This window comes from Ornithorhynchus anatinus, chromosome X3 (genome assembly GCF_004115215.2).
Source record: "Ornithorhynchus anatinus isolate Pmale09 chromosome X3, mOrnAna1.pri.v4, whole genome shotgun sequence".
NCBI lineage: Eukaryota > Metazoa > Chordata > Mammalia > Monotremata > Ornithorhynchidae > Ornithorhynchus > Ornithorhynchus anatinus.
The window spans coordinates 32,899,130-32,914,462 of NC_041751.1; the positions used below are offsets into that span (position 1 = coordinate 32,899,130).

A 15,333-nucleotide genomic window follows, 5' to 3' on the forward strand; every position below is an offset into this window, starting at 1 on the left:
ATTTTGGGGGTAATTAGGCCTGACTACTTGTTTTGATTTGTTGTCTGTCTCCCTCCCCGCTAAATAATATTCTTTATTACTCTTTTGCTATTACTACTACTAAAACACTATTGCTGTTTTATTATGATGCATCTACATCTATGATTCCATTTATCTCTTTTGGTGGCATTGAGGCCTGACTCCTTGTTTTGTTGTCTGTCTCGCCCCCTTCCTCCCTCCCCCCAAACAATATTCTTTATTACTCTATTTTATTTTAATATTATGTATTACTCTTTTACTATTACTATTTAATTAATGATGCATCTACATCTATGATTCCATTTATCTCTTTTGGTGGCATAGAGGCCTGACTCCTTGTTTTGTTGTCTGTCTCGCCCCCCTTTCCTTCCTCCCCCTAAATAATATTCTTTATTACTCTATTTTATTTTAATATTATGTATTACTCTTTTACTATTACTATTTAATTAATGATGCATCTACATCTATGATTCCATTTATCTCTTTTGGTAGCATTGAGGCCTGACTCCTTGTTTTGTTGTCTGTCTCGCCCCCCTTTCCTTCCTCCCCCTAAATAATATTCTTTATTACTCTTGAAGCCTGACTCCTTGTTTTGTGGTCTGTCTCCCCCCTTCTAGACTGTGAACCCCTTGGGCAGGATTGGTCTCTGTTGCTGAATTGTTCTTTCCAAGCGCTTAGTCCAGTGCTCTGCACCCAGAAAGCGCTCAATAAATGAGATTGAATGAAAGAATGAATGAAAAACTCGTTTAAAAATGTCTCCTTTAAATTAAGAAAATAAGAGCATTGGTGGTTCAGTGGTAGAATTCTCGCCTCCCACGCGGGTGACCCGGGTTCGATTCCCGGCCAATGCAAGAATTTTTCTTTTCCCCCCCCTCACCTCCATCCACCTGGAGATGATAGGATTATGTTCCCTCAATACTACTCTTATCATCTGCTACAATATCAAAGTTAGTATAGCTAATAGAATCGTTTTATTATAGGGGGAATCCTATAAAATTGATGATTATCCTCATTATTAGTATTATGGTACTGGTTAAGCGCTTACTGTGTGCAAGGCACCGTAATAATAATAATGTGGGCATTGGTGAAGCGCTTATTAAGTGCAAAGCACTGTTCTAAGCGCTGGGGGGGATACAAGGGCATCAGGTTGTCCCACCTGGGGCTCACAGTTTTAATCCCCATTTTACAGATGAGGGAACTGAGGCCCAGAGAAGTGAAGTGCTAGGCACTGGATTGGCTACAGATAGCATCGTTATCATTATTATACGCGCCGGATTGGATATAAATATCATCATTATCATTATTTAAAGAAGTACATCGGGTCGGACACCGTCCCTGTCCCACTTGGGGGTCCCAGTCTCAATCCCTATTTTACAGCTGAAGGAACTGAGGCCCAGAGAAGTGAGGCGCTGTAATCCGGCCTAGTGCTCAGTATAGTGCCAGGCACATAGTAAGCGCTTAACAGACACCATCATTATTCTCATGCTCACTTCTCACTCGAGGAAGAAACGTCTCCTTCTGTGCATCCAGCTGTGTGCTCTAATCATAATATTCGTTTGTAACCTTCCCCCGGCGCTTAGTACAGTGCCTGGCACAAAGCAAGCGCTTAACAAACACCATATTTATCATTATTATTTGGTTCAAAATCCCCAAAACCTCACAACTAGTCGGGGGGGGCGGTTGAAGAGGAGAAGGGTTGTGCAGGGCAGAAGGATAATGACTCGTTGTGGGCAGGGAATGTGTTTATTGGTTGCATTGTCCTCTCCCAAGCGCTTAGTACAGTGATCCGCAGATAGTAAGCGCTCAATAAATACTACTGAATGGGTGAGGAAGGGGATAGAGAAATAGGAATAGTCTCTATTATTTCTCTCTCATCTCTGTCTTCTCTCTCTGTCCCCGTAATAACTCTTTATTAAGGGCAGGGAAGAGGATGGATACCCAGAGATTGGTGACCTTTCAGGGCAGAGCGTTGTTGTGTTGGAGGAATAGGCCAAGTCACTTCACTTCTCTGTGCCTCAGTGACCTCATCTGTAAAATGGAGGTGAAGACTGTGAGCCTCACGTGATGACCCTGGATCTCCCCCAGCGCTTAGAACAGTGCTCTGCACATAGTAAGCGCTTAACAAATACCAACATTATTATTACCTTGTATCTGATGACCTTGCATCTCCCCCAGCGCTTAGAACAGTGCCCGGCACATAGGAAGCGCTTAAAAAAAAATACCATTATTAATACTTATTCATCTAAATTGTTGACAGCTGGGTCCTGGACCTTTCCCTACAAGATATTCCATTTAAAGAGTGAGAGTCTATGAGGTAGCGTGGCCGAGCGGTCTAAGGCGCTGGATTAAGGCTCCAGTCTCTTCGGGGGCGTGGGTTCGAATCCCACCGCTGCCACAGCTTTTTGGTTTTAAAGAGCTGACCCTCTCATTTTTCTTCTTAAAAGCATCATTTGGCAGTTGCTTTCCTTTCCCCCATCCAGGAATTCTCTTTCCTACGGCATTTGAATTCTTCAAAGAGCCCCCCGCTTAATCATACCCTCAATTCACCACCCCCCCCAACATCTTATGTGCTCTCCAAGCGCTTAGCACAGTGCTCTGCGCACAGTGAGCGCTCAATCAATACGATGGAGTGAATAATAATAATAGTGACGGCGATGACGGTGATAATGAGAATGAGAATGAAATGAAATGTACTAAAGGGTGAAGTAAGATACAAGGCAACCCGTTCTGTCGTAGACCCTGCCCCACCTGGGGCTCACAGTCTCACTCCCATTTTCAAATGGGGAAACTGAGTCCCGGAGAAGTGAAGTGATGGGCCGAGGGTCATCAACAACTGACAAGGTCACCCAGCTGTCTCTCTAAATTCTGAATGCCTACGTCGGCTCCGCTCGCCCTCGTCCCTCGCCTCCTTTCCCTAAATAACCCACTTCATCATCGTCATCATAATAATGATGGCATTTGTTAAGCGCTGATTATGTGCAGAGCACTGTTCTAAGCGCCGGGGTGGATGCCCGGTCATCGGGTTGTCCCATGTGGGGCCCACAGTCTTCATCCCCATTTTCCAGACAACCCACCTGTCTGCTGTGCGACCCTGGGCAAGTCACTTCGCTTCTCTGGGCCTCAGTTACCTCATCTGTAAAATGTCTGCTGAGTGACCTTGGGCAAGTCACTTTGCTTCTCTGGGCCTCAGTTACCTCATCTGTAAAATGTCTGTTGAGTGACTTTGGGCAAGCCACTTTGCTTCTCTGGGCCTCAGTTCTCTCATCTGTCAAATGGGGATGAAGCCTGTGAGCCCCCCGTGGGACACCCTGATGACCTTGTGTCTACCCCAGCGCTTGGAAACAGTGCTTGGCGCCTAGCGAGCGCTTAACAAATACCATCATTATTATAATAACCAAACGGCGTGACACTGCTTCAGGCCCCGCTCTGAGATTGAGAGAGGAAATTGTCAGATTGATGTGAGCCTGACTCTGTGCCCCCCAAAGTGCGGGCGGGTGACCTCCCCGGGGCCGAGGGGTTCGCGTACAGTTCGAGGAGGCTCTTTGGAGATAAAATGAGGTCCCTCCATGAGGAAACCTTGGCATCGAAAGCTCTTTCAGAAATTCCTCTTTCTAAGAATTAAAATGTGGATGCACTGGGGGTTCAGCGGTAGAATTCTGGCCTACCCCGGCTTCAATTCCCGGCCCATGCAACTGATTTCTTTTTTCACCTCCCCTGGGACAATACAGAACAATAATAATAACAATAAATACGATTGACTTCACAAAGGTCCCACAAAAAGTTCAGAGAACCAAACTCACTCATCCATCAGAAAGATTCCCAACCCAAATTAACCCATAAGGAGCCCGGGTAGCTCAGTGGGGCCGAGCATTAGACTTTTAACCTGAGGGTCCCTGGTTCAAGTCCCTGTGCGGGAAAGGTTTCTTTGGCAAATCCTTTCTTGCTTCAGCACTTTGAAGGAGGAAGAAGACCCTCTAAAGGAAACGGTCCCATCCTAGGCAGACGGAATTCCTCTCGTCTAGGACTCCATTCATTCAGTAGTATTTATTGAGCGCTTACTATGTGCAGAGCACTGGACTAAGCGCTTGGAATGGACAATTCGGCAACAGATCGAGACAATCCCTGCTCAACGACGGGCTCACGGTCTAATCGGCCTATAGTTTTTCCCTCCCAAGAGGGTGGGGAAGAAAATTAAAATTAGCCTCATTGGGGTTGGTTGTACAGAGAGGAGCCGATCGCCCCCAGTCACCCTTAAATGTAAACCCTTTGGTTTGTAAACACTCCTCTAGGGCTGGGATCATGTATAATAATAATAAATGTGGTATTTATTAAGCTTTTACTATGTGACAGGCGCTGGGATGGATATAAGCTAATCGGGTTGGACGTAGGCCTGTCCCACATAATAATAATAATAATAATAATAATTGTGGTTTTCGTTAAGAGCTTACTAAGGCACTGTACTAAAGGCTGGGGTGGATACAAGCTAATCGGGTTGGACATATTATTATTATTATGGTATTTGTTAAGCACTTACTATGTGCCGAGCACTGTTCTAAGCATTGGAGTGGATGCAAGCAAATCGTGTTGGACACAGTCCCTGTCCCTCATAGGGCTCATGTTAAGCGTTTGCTATGTGCCAAGCACTGTTCTAAGCGCTGGGGCAGATTCAGAGTCATTAGATTGCCCCAAGAAAGGGTTCACAGTCTTCATCCCCATTTTACAGATGAGGGAGCTGAGGCCCAGAAAAGTGAAGTATCTCTAACTGTTGCCGAATTGTCCATTCCAAGCGCTTAGTGCAGTGCTCTGCACACAGTAAGCGCTCAATAAATACTAGGGAATGAATGAAGCGACTTGCCCAAGGTCACCCGGCAGCCAGGTGACAGAGTGGGGATTAGAACCCGGTTCCTTCTGCCTCCCAGGCCTAGGCTTTCCGGTACTCTCCCAAGCGCTTGGTGCGGTGCTCTGCACACGGTAGACACTCAATCAAAATTACGAATCAATCAGTTGTATTTATTGAGCAGTTGCGGGGTGCAGAGCCACCCCACCGTTTAGCACAGTGCCTGGCACGCAGTTGGCGCTCAACAAATGCCATCATATATTTTCCAAGAAGAGAGGAAAATCGCGGTATAGGGGAACTCTTCGACTCTAGGCCTTTGGCCAATGGTAAAATATCACCCGGACATGTCGGGGATCGAACCCAGGGCCTCATACACGCAAGGCGGGCGCCCTACCACTGAGCTACACCCCCCTCTGCGGCACGCTCTGCCATCCACACTCAGGGAGGGATTGGGGGAAGTAAAAATCGAATTTTATTGAGGTTATTGATGCCCGTCCACTTGTCTTGTCTTGTTGCTCGTCTCCCCGCTTCTGACTGTGACCCTGTTTTTGGGGAGGAATTGTCTCTGTTGCTAAATTGTACTTTCCGAGCGCTTAGTACAGTGCTGTGCACACAGTAAGCGCACAATAAATACGATTGAATGGACGGATGGATGAACAAATGAATGAATGGACGAATGAATGAACGGATGGATGGATGGATGAACGATGGATTGGATTGATGAATGAATGGATGGATAGAAGCAGCGTGGCTCAGTGGCAAGAGCCCGGGCTTAGGGAGTCAGGGGTCCTGGGTTCTAATCCCCTTCGTCCACTTGTCAGCTGCGAGACTTTGGGCAAGTCGCTTAACTTCTCTGTGCCTCATTTCCCTCATCTGTAAAGTGGGGATGAAGACTGTGAGCCCCACGGGGGACAAACTGACCACCCTGTGTCAACCCCAGCGCTTAGAACAGTGCTTTGCACATAGTAAGCGCTTAACAAATACCACCATTATTGTCATTATTATTATCTGGGCCTCCGTTATCTCATCTGTTAATTGGGGATGAAGACTGGGAGCCCCACGGGGGACAACCTGATGACCTTGCATCCCCCCCAGCGCTTGGAACAGTATTTTGCACATAGTAAGTGCTTAACAAATACCATTATCATTATTATCTGGGCCTGTTATCTCATCTGTTTATTGGGGATGAAGACTGGGAGCCCCACGGGGGACAACCTGATGACCCTGTGTCAAGCCCCGCGCTTAGAACAGTGCTTAGTGAGCGCTTAACTATGCCACCCTCCTCCTCCTCATCATCACCATCAGGACCAGGGCTGGGCCTGACCCTCTGCCCCTCCGCCCTCTGAGCATGCGCGCGGCGCCCGCGGCCTCCCGAGCCGGCGCGCGGTGACCCTGGCGACAGGCCCCGCCCTGCGGACACCGAGACGCCGCGACCTCCGGCAGCCTAGAGGGGTCCCGGAAGTGCCCCCTCCGGCGCCCCGAGGCCGCCCTTCCGGCTACCGTGGGGCCGCCCGCCGGGCCGGCGGCGTACTGGCCGGCCGCGGGGAGCGTGGGGAGCGCCGGGGGCCGCCATCTGTGCCGGCGGGAGCCGCGGCGGGGCCGGGGAGGGGAGGGGGAGGAGGCGAGAGGGGAGGGACAGAGAGGCCGCCGCGGGGGCTGCCGGGAAGGGGGCGGACCGGGAGGGGGCGGCCGAGTCTGCGCAGTTGCAACCGAGTCCCCTCCCCCCCGGCCCTGCTTTGTCATCGGCGCCTCCTCTTTTCCTCCATCCCGCCCTTCTGCGCCGCTCACTCTGTGCTAAGCGCTCGGACCGACGCCTCCCCCCCCGTCACAAGTACCTTTTCTCCTTCCTTCTCCCGCCTCCGCCCCTCCTGCCTGCAGAATTAGCCCTTCACTCAGTAATGCCGTTCTTAGTCCTCATCATTATTCTGATTGTTCATCATAATAATTGCAGTAGATGATTCTATTTAGGCGCCTAGAACCGGGCCTGGCACATCCCCGGCACCGTTATTAGTTATTACTTACCGCTACTAGTTATTATTCTGATTTTTATTACTGGACTAGCATTATTATTCGTATTATTAGACTGTTGTTACTATTATTATTGCTCACATTATTATGGTGAAAGGCTTAGCCTGCACCAAGCGTCGACTGAGGCTTGGCCCCCAGCGCTTAGAACAGGGTGTGGCGCATCACCACTACCGTTATTAGTAGTCTTCTGATTATTATTATTATACTAGCAGTCTTATTCGTATTATTAGACTATTATTCTTGTTACTATTATTATTGCTCACATTATCATGGTGAAAGGCTTAGTCTGCACCAGGCGCTCTACTGAGGCTTGGCCCCCAGCGCTTAGAACAGGGTGTGGCGCATCACCAGTACCGTTATTAGTAGTATCCTTCTGATTATTAATATTATACTAGCAGTCTTATTCGTATTATTAGACTATTATTCTTGTTACTCTACTCTTACTATTATTATTGCTCACATTATTATGGTGAAAGGCTTAGCCTGCAGCAAGCGTCTACTGAGGCTTGGCCCCCAGCGCTTAGAACAGGGTGTGGCGCATCACCACTACCGTTATTAGTAGTCTTCTTCTGATTATTAATATTATACTAGCAGTCTTATTCGTATTATTAGACTATTATTCTTGTTACTCTACTCTTACTATTATTATTGCTCACATTATTATGGTGAAAGGCTTAGCCTGCAGCAAGCGTCTACTGAGGCTTGGCCCCCAGCGCTTAGAACGGGGTGTGGCGCATCACCACTACCGTTATTAGTAGTCTTCTTCTGATTATTAATATTATACTAGCAGTCTTATTCGTATTATTAGACTATTATTCTTGTTACTATTATTATTGCTCACATTATCATGGTGAAAGGCTTAGTCTGCACCAGGCGCTCTACTGAGGCTTGGCCCCCAGCGCTTAGAACGGGGTGTGGCGCATCACCAGTACCGTTATTAGTAGTCTTCTTCTGATTATTTTTATTATCCTAGTATTATTCGTATTTTTAATACCATATGAGCATCATTAGTATTATATTATCGTGGTTAAAGGCTTAGTCTGCACCAGGCGCTCTACCGAGGCTTGGCTCCCAGCGCTCAGAACGGGGTGTGGCGCATCACCAGTACCGTTATTAGTAGTATCCTTCTGATTATTATTATTGTACTAGCATTATTTGTCGTATGATTAGACTATTATTCTTGTTACTCTACTCTTACTATTATTATTGCTCACATTATCATTGTTAAAGGCTTAGTCTGCACCAGGCGCTCTACTGAGGCTTGGCCCCCAGTGCTTAGAACAGGGTCTGGCCCATAACTACCAATCTTCTTCTTATCATTATACTGGCATTATTATTCACATTATTATACTATTATTCTTGTTCCTGTACTCTTACTATTATTAGTATTGCTCACATCATCATTGTTAAGGGCTTGGTCCGCACCAGGTGCTCTACTGAGGCTCGGCCCCAGTGCTTAGAACAGGGCCTGGCACATAAGTATCATTCTTCTTGTTATTGTTCTATCATTATCACTTGTATTATTATACCAGTATTCGTATACTCTTGCTATTATTACTCACATTATTGTTGTTAAGTGCTCAGTTTGCACCAGGAGCTGTACTAAGGCCTGGCCCCCGGCGCTTACAGCGGCGCTTACTGCATAACAGATACCGCTGTCATTATCGTCCCACTCTATCATCGTTGTTATCCGTATGATTATTGTTCATATCATCATCATACTGCTATTAGTATTATTACCGTTAAGCGCTTACTACACGACAGATCCCACTATTATCGTCATCATGCTCTCTTATCGTTGTCGTTCGTATGATCGTTGTTCATACTGTTATGAGCGGTATTCTTATTGTTCACGTTATTATCCGTAGTAGTATTCTCGTTAAGCGCTTAGTAGGTGCCGGGCACTCTCCTGCGGCTTTAGCCCCCGGCGCTTCGAACAGCGTGCGGCCGGAGAGTCCGAGGCCGTGGGTTCGGATCCCGCCTCCTCCCCTCGTCCGCTGGGTGACCGCGGGCAGGTCGCTTCACTTCTCTGGGCCTCGGCGGCCCCATCTGTAAAATGGGCGTGAAGACCGGGAGCCCCACGCGGGGACGACCCGTTGGCTCCCTATCCTCCCCGGCGCTTCGGACGCTCAACGAACTTAACGAACGCCGTCGTCACCCGTAAAACGGGGACGGGGCCCCGCCCGACGGCCTCGGTTCCCCCCCGCCCCCGGCGCCGAGCGTTTAACCGGCCGTTCTCGCCTTGTCGTTTTCAGGTCCCGGCGGCCCCGGGCGAGGGGCCGGAGCCGATGGCGGGCACGGCGGCGCGGGGGGCCTCGCCGGACCCCCGGGCCCTGCGGGAGCAGACGGGCCCGGTCATCGTGAAGGTGGAGGACGACTTCTCCTGGGCGGCGGAGCCCGGCCCCGCCGCCGCTTCCGCTACCGGGAGCTGTGCAGATCCTCGAACTCCTGGTCCCGGACCGGTTCCTCGCCATCCTGCCCGCCGACACCCGGGGGCGGATCCGCCGCCCCCGGAGCGGCGACCGGGCCGTGGAGATGGTGGAGGAGCTGGAGCGGGAGACGGCCGGGCCGGGGCCGCGGGTGAGGCCGGACGCGGGAGGACGACAGCGGCGGCGGAGCGCTCACTCTGTGCCGAGCGCTGCGGGAGACGCGGGGCCGTCGGGTCGGGCTCACGGGCTTCATCCCCATCTGACGGATGGGGGACCCGAGGGGCGGAGAAGCGAGGCGGCTCGCCCAGACCCACCCAGCCGAGACGCGGCGCAGCCGGGATCGATAATGATAATCCTGGTATTTGTTAAGCGCTCACCGTGCGCAAAGCGCTAAGCGCTGGGGTTGATGCCAGGTAACGAGGTCGTCCGCCGTGGGGCTCCCGGTCCCCGGCCCCGTTTTCCAGATGAGGTCACCGAGGCCCAGAGAAGCGACGGCCCCCAGGTCGCCCGGCCGATGAGTGGCGGGGCCGGGATTAGAACCCGCGGCCTCGGACTCCCGGCCCCGGGCTCTCCGTCACCGCTTCGCCCGAGCGCTCGGTACGGCGCTCCGCGCGGAGGCGCTCCCTGAATCCCGTTGCCGAAAGAGGGAGGGAATGGTTTGCCCGGACCCGGTGTCGGACGGGTAAGAATCAGTCGCCGCGGCGCCCGTCCGGGCTCAGTGGAGAGAGCCCGGGCTTTGGAGTCAGAGGTCATGGGTTCGAATCCCGGCGCGGCCACTTGTCAGCCGTGTGACCTGGGGGACGTCACTTGACTTCTCGGTGCCTCGGTTCCCTCCTCTGGAAAATGGGGATGAAGACTGTGAGCCCCACGTGGGACGACCCGATTCCCCTGTATCTCCCCCGGCGCTTAGAACGGTGCTCGGCACGTAGTAGGCGCTTAACAGATACCGACATCATCGCTACGTGCCGGGGACCGTGCCGAGCGCCGGGCGCCGCGACCGCGTCTCCCGGGGGTCAGGTCGGAGCCCGGTCCTCCTCGCCCGGTGTCCGGCGGGGGACGACCGCCGTCCTCCCCCCGCGAGATTCCCACCCGCCGCCCCCGGGGGATGATCTTCCCGCAGGTCCGAGGCAGCGTTCCCGGACGGGACGTCCCCTCGGCGGAGACCCCCCCGACCCCGCCGGACGCCCCGGGACCCCAGCCCGCTGCCGGAGCACGGTGAGGGGCCGGCGGTGCCCGGCGGGGATCTCGGGACGGAGGCCTTCCCGGCCGAGGAGGGAGGAGGGCGGGGGATAATAAGCGGAAGAATAATATCTATTAAGCGTTCACCCCGCGTCAAGCGCCGTGCCGAGCGCCGAGGGACCCGGGTTCTAATCCCCGCTCCGCCACCCCGGCTGCGTCTTACACGATATTATTTAAAGATACGGGGATAGATCGCGGGCTGTAAATCGTTTTCCATCGACGGCCGTCTCCCCCGCCGGACCGTAGGCCGCCCGCGGGCGGGGGGGACGCGCCCGCCGGGGCCGGGGGGGGTCTCGTCCTCGCCCCGGGCGTTCAGCGGAGCGGCCCACGCGGAGCGTCGACGGTAGCGTCCACAGCCCCGGCCGCGGCGGTGTCGCGGCAGGTTGGCCGGTCCCGGAAGATCCCGTTTTCCCGCGGGAGGGTGGCCCCGGCGACCGGATGACCGTAGCCACCGCGCTCCCGCAGGCGGGATCCCAGGTGAGCCGTCCCGCCCCTCCCTGCCGGCGGGGCTCGGGCGTCGGGGGTGGTGGGTTCGAATCCCGGGCCCCGCCGCCGGGTCCCCTCCCCTCCCGAGAGCTGGGTGGTCCGGTGCCCCGCGCGCGGTAAGCGCGCGGTGAATGCCGTCGGGCGACGGGCTGCGCGCCGAGTGAGGGGGCGGGATCGGAACCCGGGTCCTCGGACTCCCCGGCCCGGGCTCTCGCCGGCGAGCCGGGGCCGCTTCTCTGCTACGAATGACGATAATCCCACTCTCCGATTCTCTCCCGACAGCGGGCCCGCGCTACCCGCGAAGCGTCCGCCGCGTAGCGGGCGCCGGGGCGGACGGGAGCGAACGGGGCCGGACCCGCCCGCTTTTCCGTCGGGGGCCCGCGGTCCCGAGCCCCGTCCGACAGACGGGGTGACCGAGGCGCGGCGGGATCGGAACCCGGGACCTTCTGACGGCCGGGCCCGGGGGGCCCGGACCCCCCACGCCCCGCCGCCTCCATCCGCCGAGGGGATCTACCGGGCGCGTGCCGTCGCGGGGGGCGGTGACGTCCGAGGACGCGGCCGGCTACCCGTCCCGGGAGGAGCCGGGACCCCCGGCCCGCGACGCCACGCGGCACGACGACGGCAGAGGGGCCGCGCTCGGTAAGACCCCCCCCCCGCCCAGCGCCGTCCGTCGGGCCGAGGCATCGACCGAGCGCTTCCCTCGGGGCGGGGGGCCGGAGTGAGCCGGCCCGTCCCGCCTCCGCTTAGCGTGATCCCGGGATGATGGCGACGCCCGTATCTGTCGGGCGCTCGCTAGGTGCCCAGCGCTGTCCTAAGCGCCCGGGGGGGGCCGGCCACGTCGTCGGGCCGTCGCGGGCTCCGACCCCGTTTTACACATGGGGACGGAGACGGTGAGCCTCACGTGGGACCGCCCGACGACCCTCTATCCCCCCCAGCGCTTAGAACAGCGCTGTGCACGTAGTAAGCGCTTAACGAGCACCACCGTTATCATTCTCTGCGCCTCGGTTCCCTCATCTGTAAAAACGGGGATTACAAAATGTGAGCCCCGCGCGGGACAATCCGATGACCCCGTGTGTATGGTGGCGCTTAGAACGGTGCTCTGCACGTAGTAAGCGCTTAACAGACACCATCCCTCTATCTGGGCCCTCCCAGGCACTCAGTACGGCGCCCCGCATGCCCGTCCCTCCCCGCGGAGCGCCGGCTCCTCGCGGGCGGGGGTGGCGGGCGACTCCCCGGGGCCGTGCCGCGTGTCGCGTGTCGCGGTGCGTCCCCTAACCCCCGGCGGCGCCGCGCCGTCCTCCCCCCCCCCGACAGGGTCTCCGCTCCCTAAGGGCGCCGCCGGACCCCGGATCTGCCCGGGCCCGAAACGGCAGGGGCCTCCGGAGGATTCCTCGCCGGCGAGTCAGCGGGCGAGGGCGGCGGCCCCGGGACGGGGATTCGAATCCCCCCCCCCCCATCCGGGCGGACGCCGAGCGGGGGGGGAGCCCCGCGTCCTACTCGGTAAGGGCGATGTGCACCTGTTGAGCGCCCGCTCTGTGCCGAGCGCCGGGGGAGACGGAAGGTCGTCGGGCGGTCCCCCGGGGGGCTCCCGGTCCTCATCCCCAATTTCCGGAGGAGGGGACCGAGGCGAGTCACGCGGCCGACGGGGGGGCGGGATTAGAACCCGCGACCCCGGACCCCCGAGCCCGCCGAGCCCCGCCGCTTCCCCGGACTGGATATTCCTCCCCCAGCTACTCTGCTCCCAGCGGGTGCCCGGTCCGTTGGTGCGTGATCCAGTTAACGGGGCGCTCGCCGCGCGCGGAGCGCCGTGCCGAGCGCTCGGGGGAGAGGACGGCGCGGCGACGAGCGGGCGCGTCCCCCGCCCGCGACGAATTCGGCGTGTAGAGCGCGCCGACCGATCCTCGGTCGGTCGAGCGGTGCCGTTTGGAAGAGCGTGAGCCCCACGGGGGACGACCCGCCGACCGGGTGTCGTCCCCCGGCGCTCAGAGCGGTGCTCGGCACGGAGTAAGCGCCAGACGGCGGCGTTTATTATCCCCGGCATTATCCTCCGGGCCTCGGTCCCTTCTCCAGAAAACGGGGATGAAGAGCGGGAGCCCCGGGCGGGAGGGGGACGGCATCCGGCCGCGGCGGGCCTCCGTCGCGGCCCTCCCCGTCCATCCCCCGCCTCCGTCCCTGCCGGCAGAGCGGGAGCCGAGGCCGGAGGAGGAGCCCTCCGGGGACGCCGGGGCCGGGGTCCCCCCCGGCCAGGCCGAGCCGCTCCGCCGCGGCCGGTGCGGCGAGGCCTTGGGCCAGGGCTCCCACCCCAACCGCCACCGCGGCGTCCGCTCGGGCCAGAAGCCCTTCCGCCGCCCCGGCCAGGCCTTCCGCCGCGGCTCCGACCTGGCCCGGCACCGGCGCGTCCGCGCCGGCGAGCGGCCCTCCCGCTGCCCCGAGGCCTTGGGCCACGGCTCCGGCTTCATCGAGCGCCGGCGCGTCCCCGCCGGCGAGAAGACCTTCGTCCGGAGCTCCCACCTCGTCCGCCACCAGAGGGTCCGCGCCGCCGGGAGACCCCGCCCGGCGCCCCCCCGGCCGTCCCCGCCCGCCGGGCTGCGGGGCTGTCGACCCAGCGCCTCCGGGCATCGCCCGCCGGCCCCACGGGGAGGCCGGGCGCCCAGCGGAGACGGGGATCCCGGGGGCCCCCGGAAAGGAGCGCCTCGGGGCGGACGGGCCGGGCTGGGGTCCCGGCCCCGTCGGGCCCCTCCGGGAGCCGACCGACCGGCGGCCCGGCACCCGGGCGGCGACCCCCGAGGTCGGGAACGCGGACCCCGCTCCCTCTGCCGTAGAGGGACGACACCCCGACGAGAAGCCACGTCCCGCCGCCGTCGCCGCCGTCGTCCCCGCCCCCGAGAGGCGCCGCGACGACCGCGGTCGGCGGTCCCCTCGGGAGCCGGCGCCGGGCGGTTTTTCCCCCGGAACTCGGGTCCCGGCCCCGGCTCGGCCCCCGGCTTGCCGTGTGACCCCGGGCCGGTCCCTGACCTTCTCCCGGGCCTCGCTTTCCCCGCCGCCGAGACGGGGGAGAATAGACGGTGGAGCCTGACGGCATCGAGGGGACGATCGTAATGATGATAATGGCGGTGGCTCCGAAGCGCTTACTACCTACCGAGCCCCCCGCCCCGGGGCGGACACAGGCGGGTCGGACGCGGTCCCCGCCCCCCGTGAGGCTCCCGGTCTCGCTTACCGTGTGCGGAGCCCTGTACCGAGCGCTTGGGGAGTGCGGTTCGGCAGCAGAGCGCGGGGATCGGAACCCACGGCCCCGCCGACGCCCGGGCCCTCCCCGCCGCGGCGCGACGGACCTTCGGACCGGGAGTCGATCCTGCCGCCGTCTCTCTCCATTTTGCGCGTCGGTGGGTTTCTCTTTTTACGTCCGCTGTCCGTCTCTCCGCGTTCCGTTCTCGGATTGCGAGCCCCCGTGGGCCAGGGACCGTGTTCGAACCCCACCGGTGTTCTCGTCCCCGGTGTTGGGCCCGGCGCTTAATAAACATTTCCGCTATTATTGCCACCTCTGCCGCTCCGCCGCGTTCCCCTCGGGCGAGCCCTTAACCGCTTCGGCCCGCGGCGTCTTCGGGTGGAAGATGGGAGCGAGGATCCCCGTCCTCCCTCCCGTTGGAGGGTGAGCTGATGGGTCCTATCTATTGAGCGCTCACCGCGTGCGGAGCGCTGGGCTGAGCGCCCGGACGATTCGGCAGCGACGGGCTCACGGGATGATCTTGTCTTCACCCCGTGCTTCTCCCTCCCTTCTGGACCGCGGGCCCGTTGTCGGGTAGGGACGGTCTCTCTCCGTTGCTGAGTTGTACTTTCCGAGCGCCTAGTACAGTGCTCTGCACCCAGTTTGCGCTCAGTAAATACAGATGAATGAATGATCGGATTATCATCTCTCCACCCCGTGCTTCTCCTCTCCTTCTAGACCGTCGGCCCGTCGCGGGCAGGGATCGTCGCTCTTCGTTGCTGAATTTTACCTTCCGAGCGCTTAGTGCAGTGCTGTGCACCCAGTAAGCGCTCAGTAAATGCGACGGAAGGAAGGAATGAATGATAAACGCCATAAGAAGGGAAGAGGGCGGGGAAGCTGGGCTCGGACTTCATGTGTACACGTGTGTGTGTGTATGTATATTCAATAGTATTTATTGAGCGCTTACTATGTGCACAGCACTGTACTAAGCGCTTGGAATGGACAAAATGTATCCCCCCCCAGCGCTTACAACAGTGCTTGGCACATAGTACTGTTCTAAGCGCTGAGCATTATTCTATATATTATATAAA

The 15,333-nt window shown here is 57.6% G+C and overlaps 2 non-coding genes across 2 annotated transcripts; both read left to right on the forward strand.

Annotated features, from left to right (window-relative positions):
- Nucleotides 1–798: 798 nt before the first annotated feature.
- On the forward strand, nt 799–869 carry TRNAG-CCC. Its single transcript has one exon. It is a non-coding gene; the product is annotated as a tRNA-Gly (tRNA).
- Nucleotides 870–2,331: 1,462 nt separating this feature from the next.
- TRNAL-AAG lies at nt 2,332–2,413 on the forward strand. Its single transcript has one exon. It is a non-coding gene; the product is annotated as a tRNA-Leu (tRNA).
- Nucleotides 2,414–15,333: the final 12,920 nt, after the last annotated feature.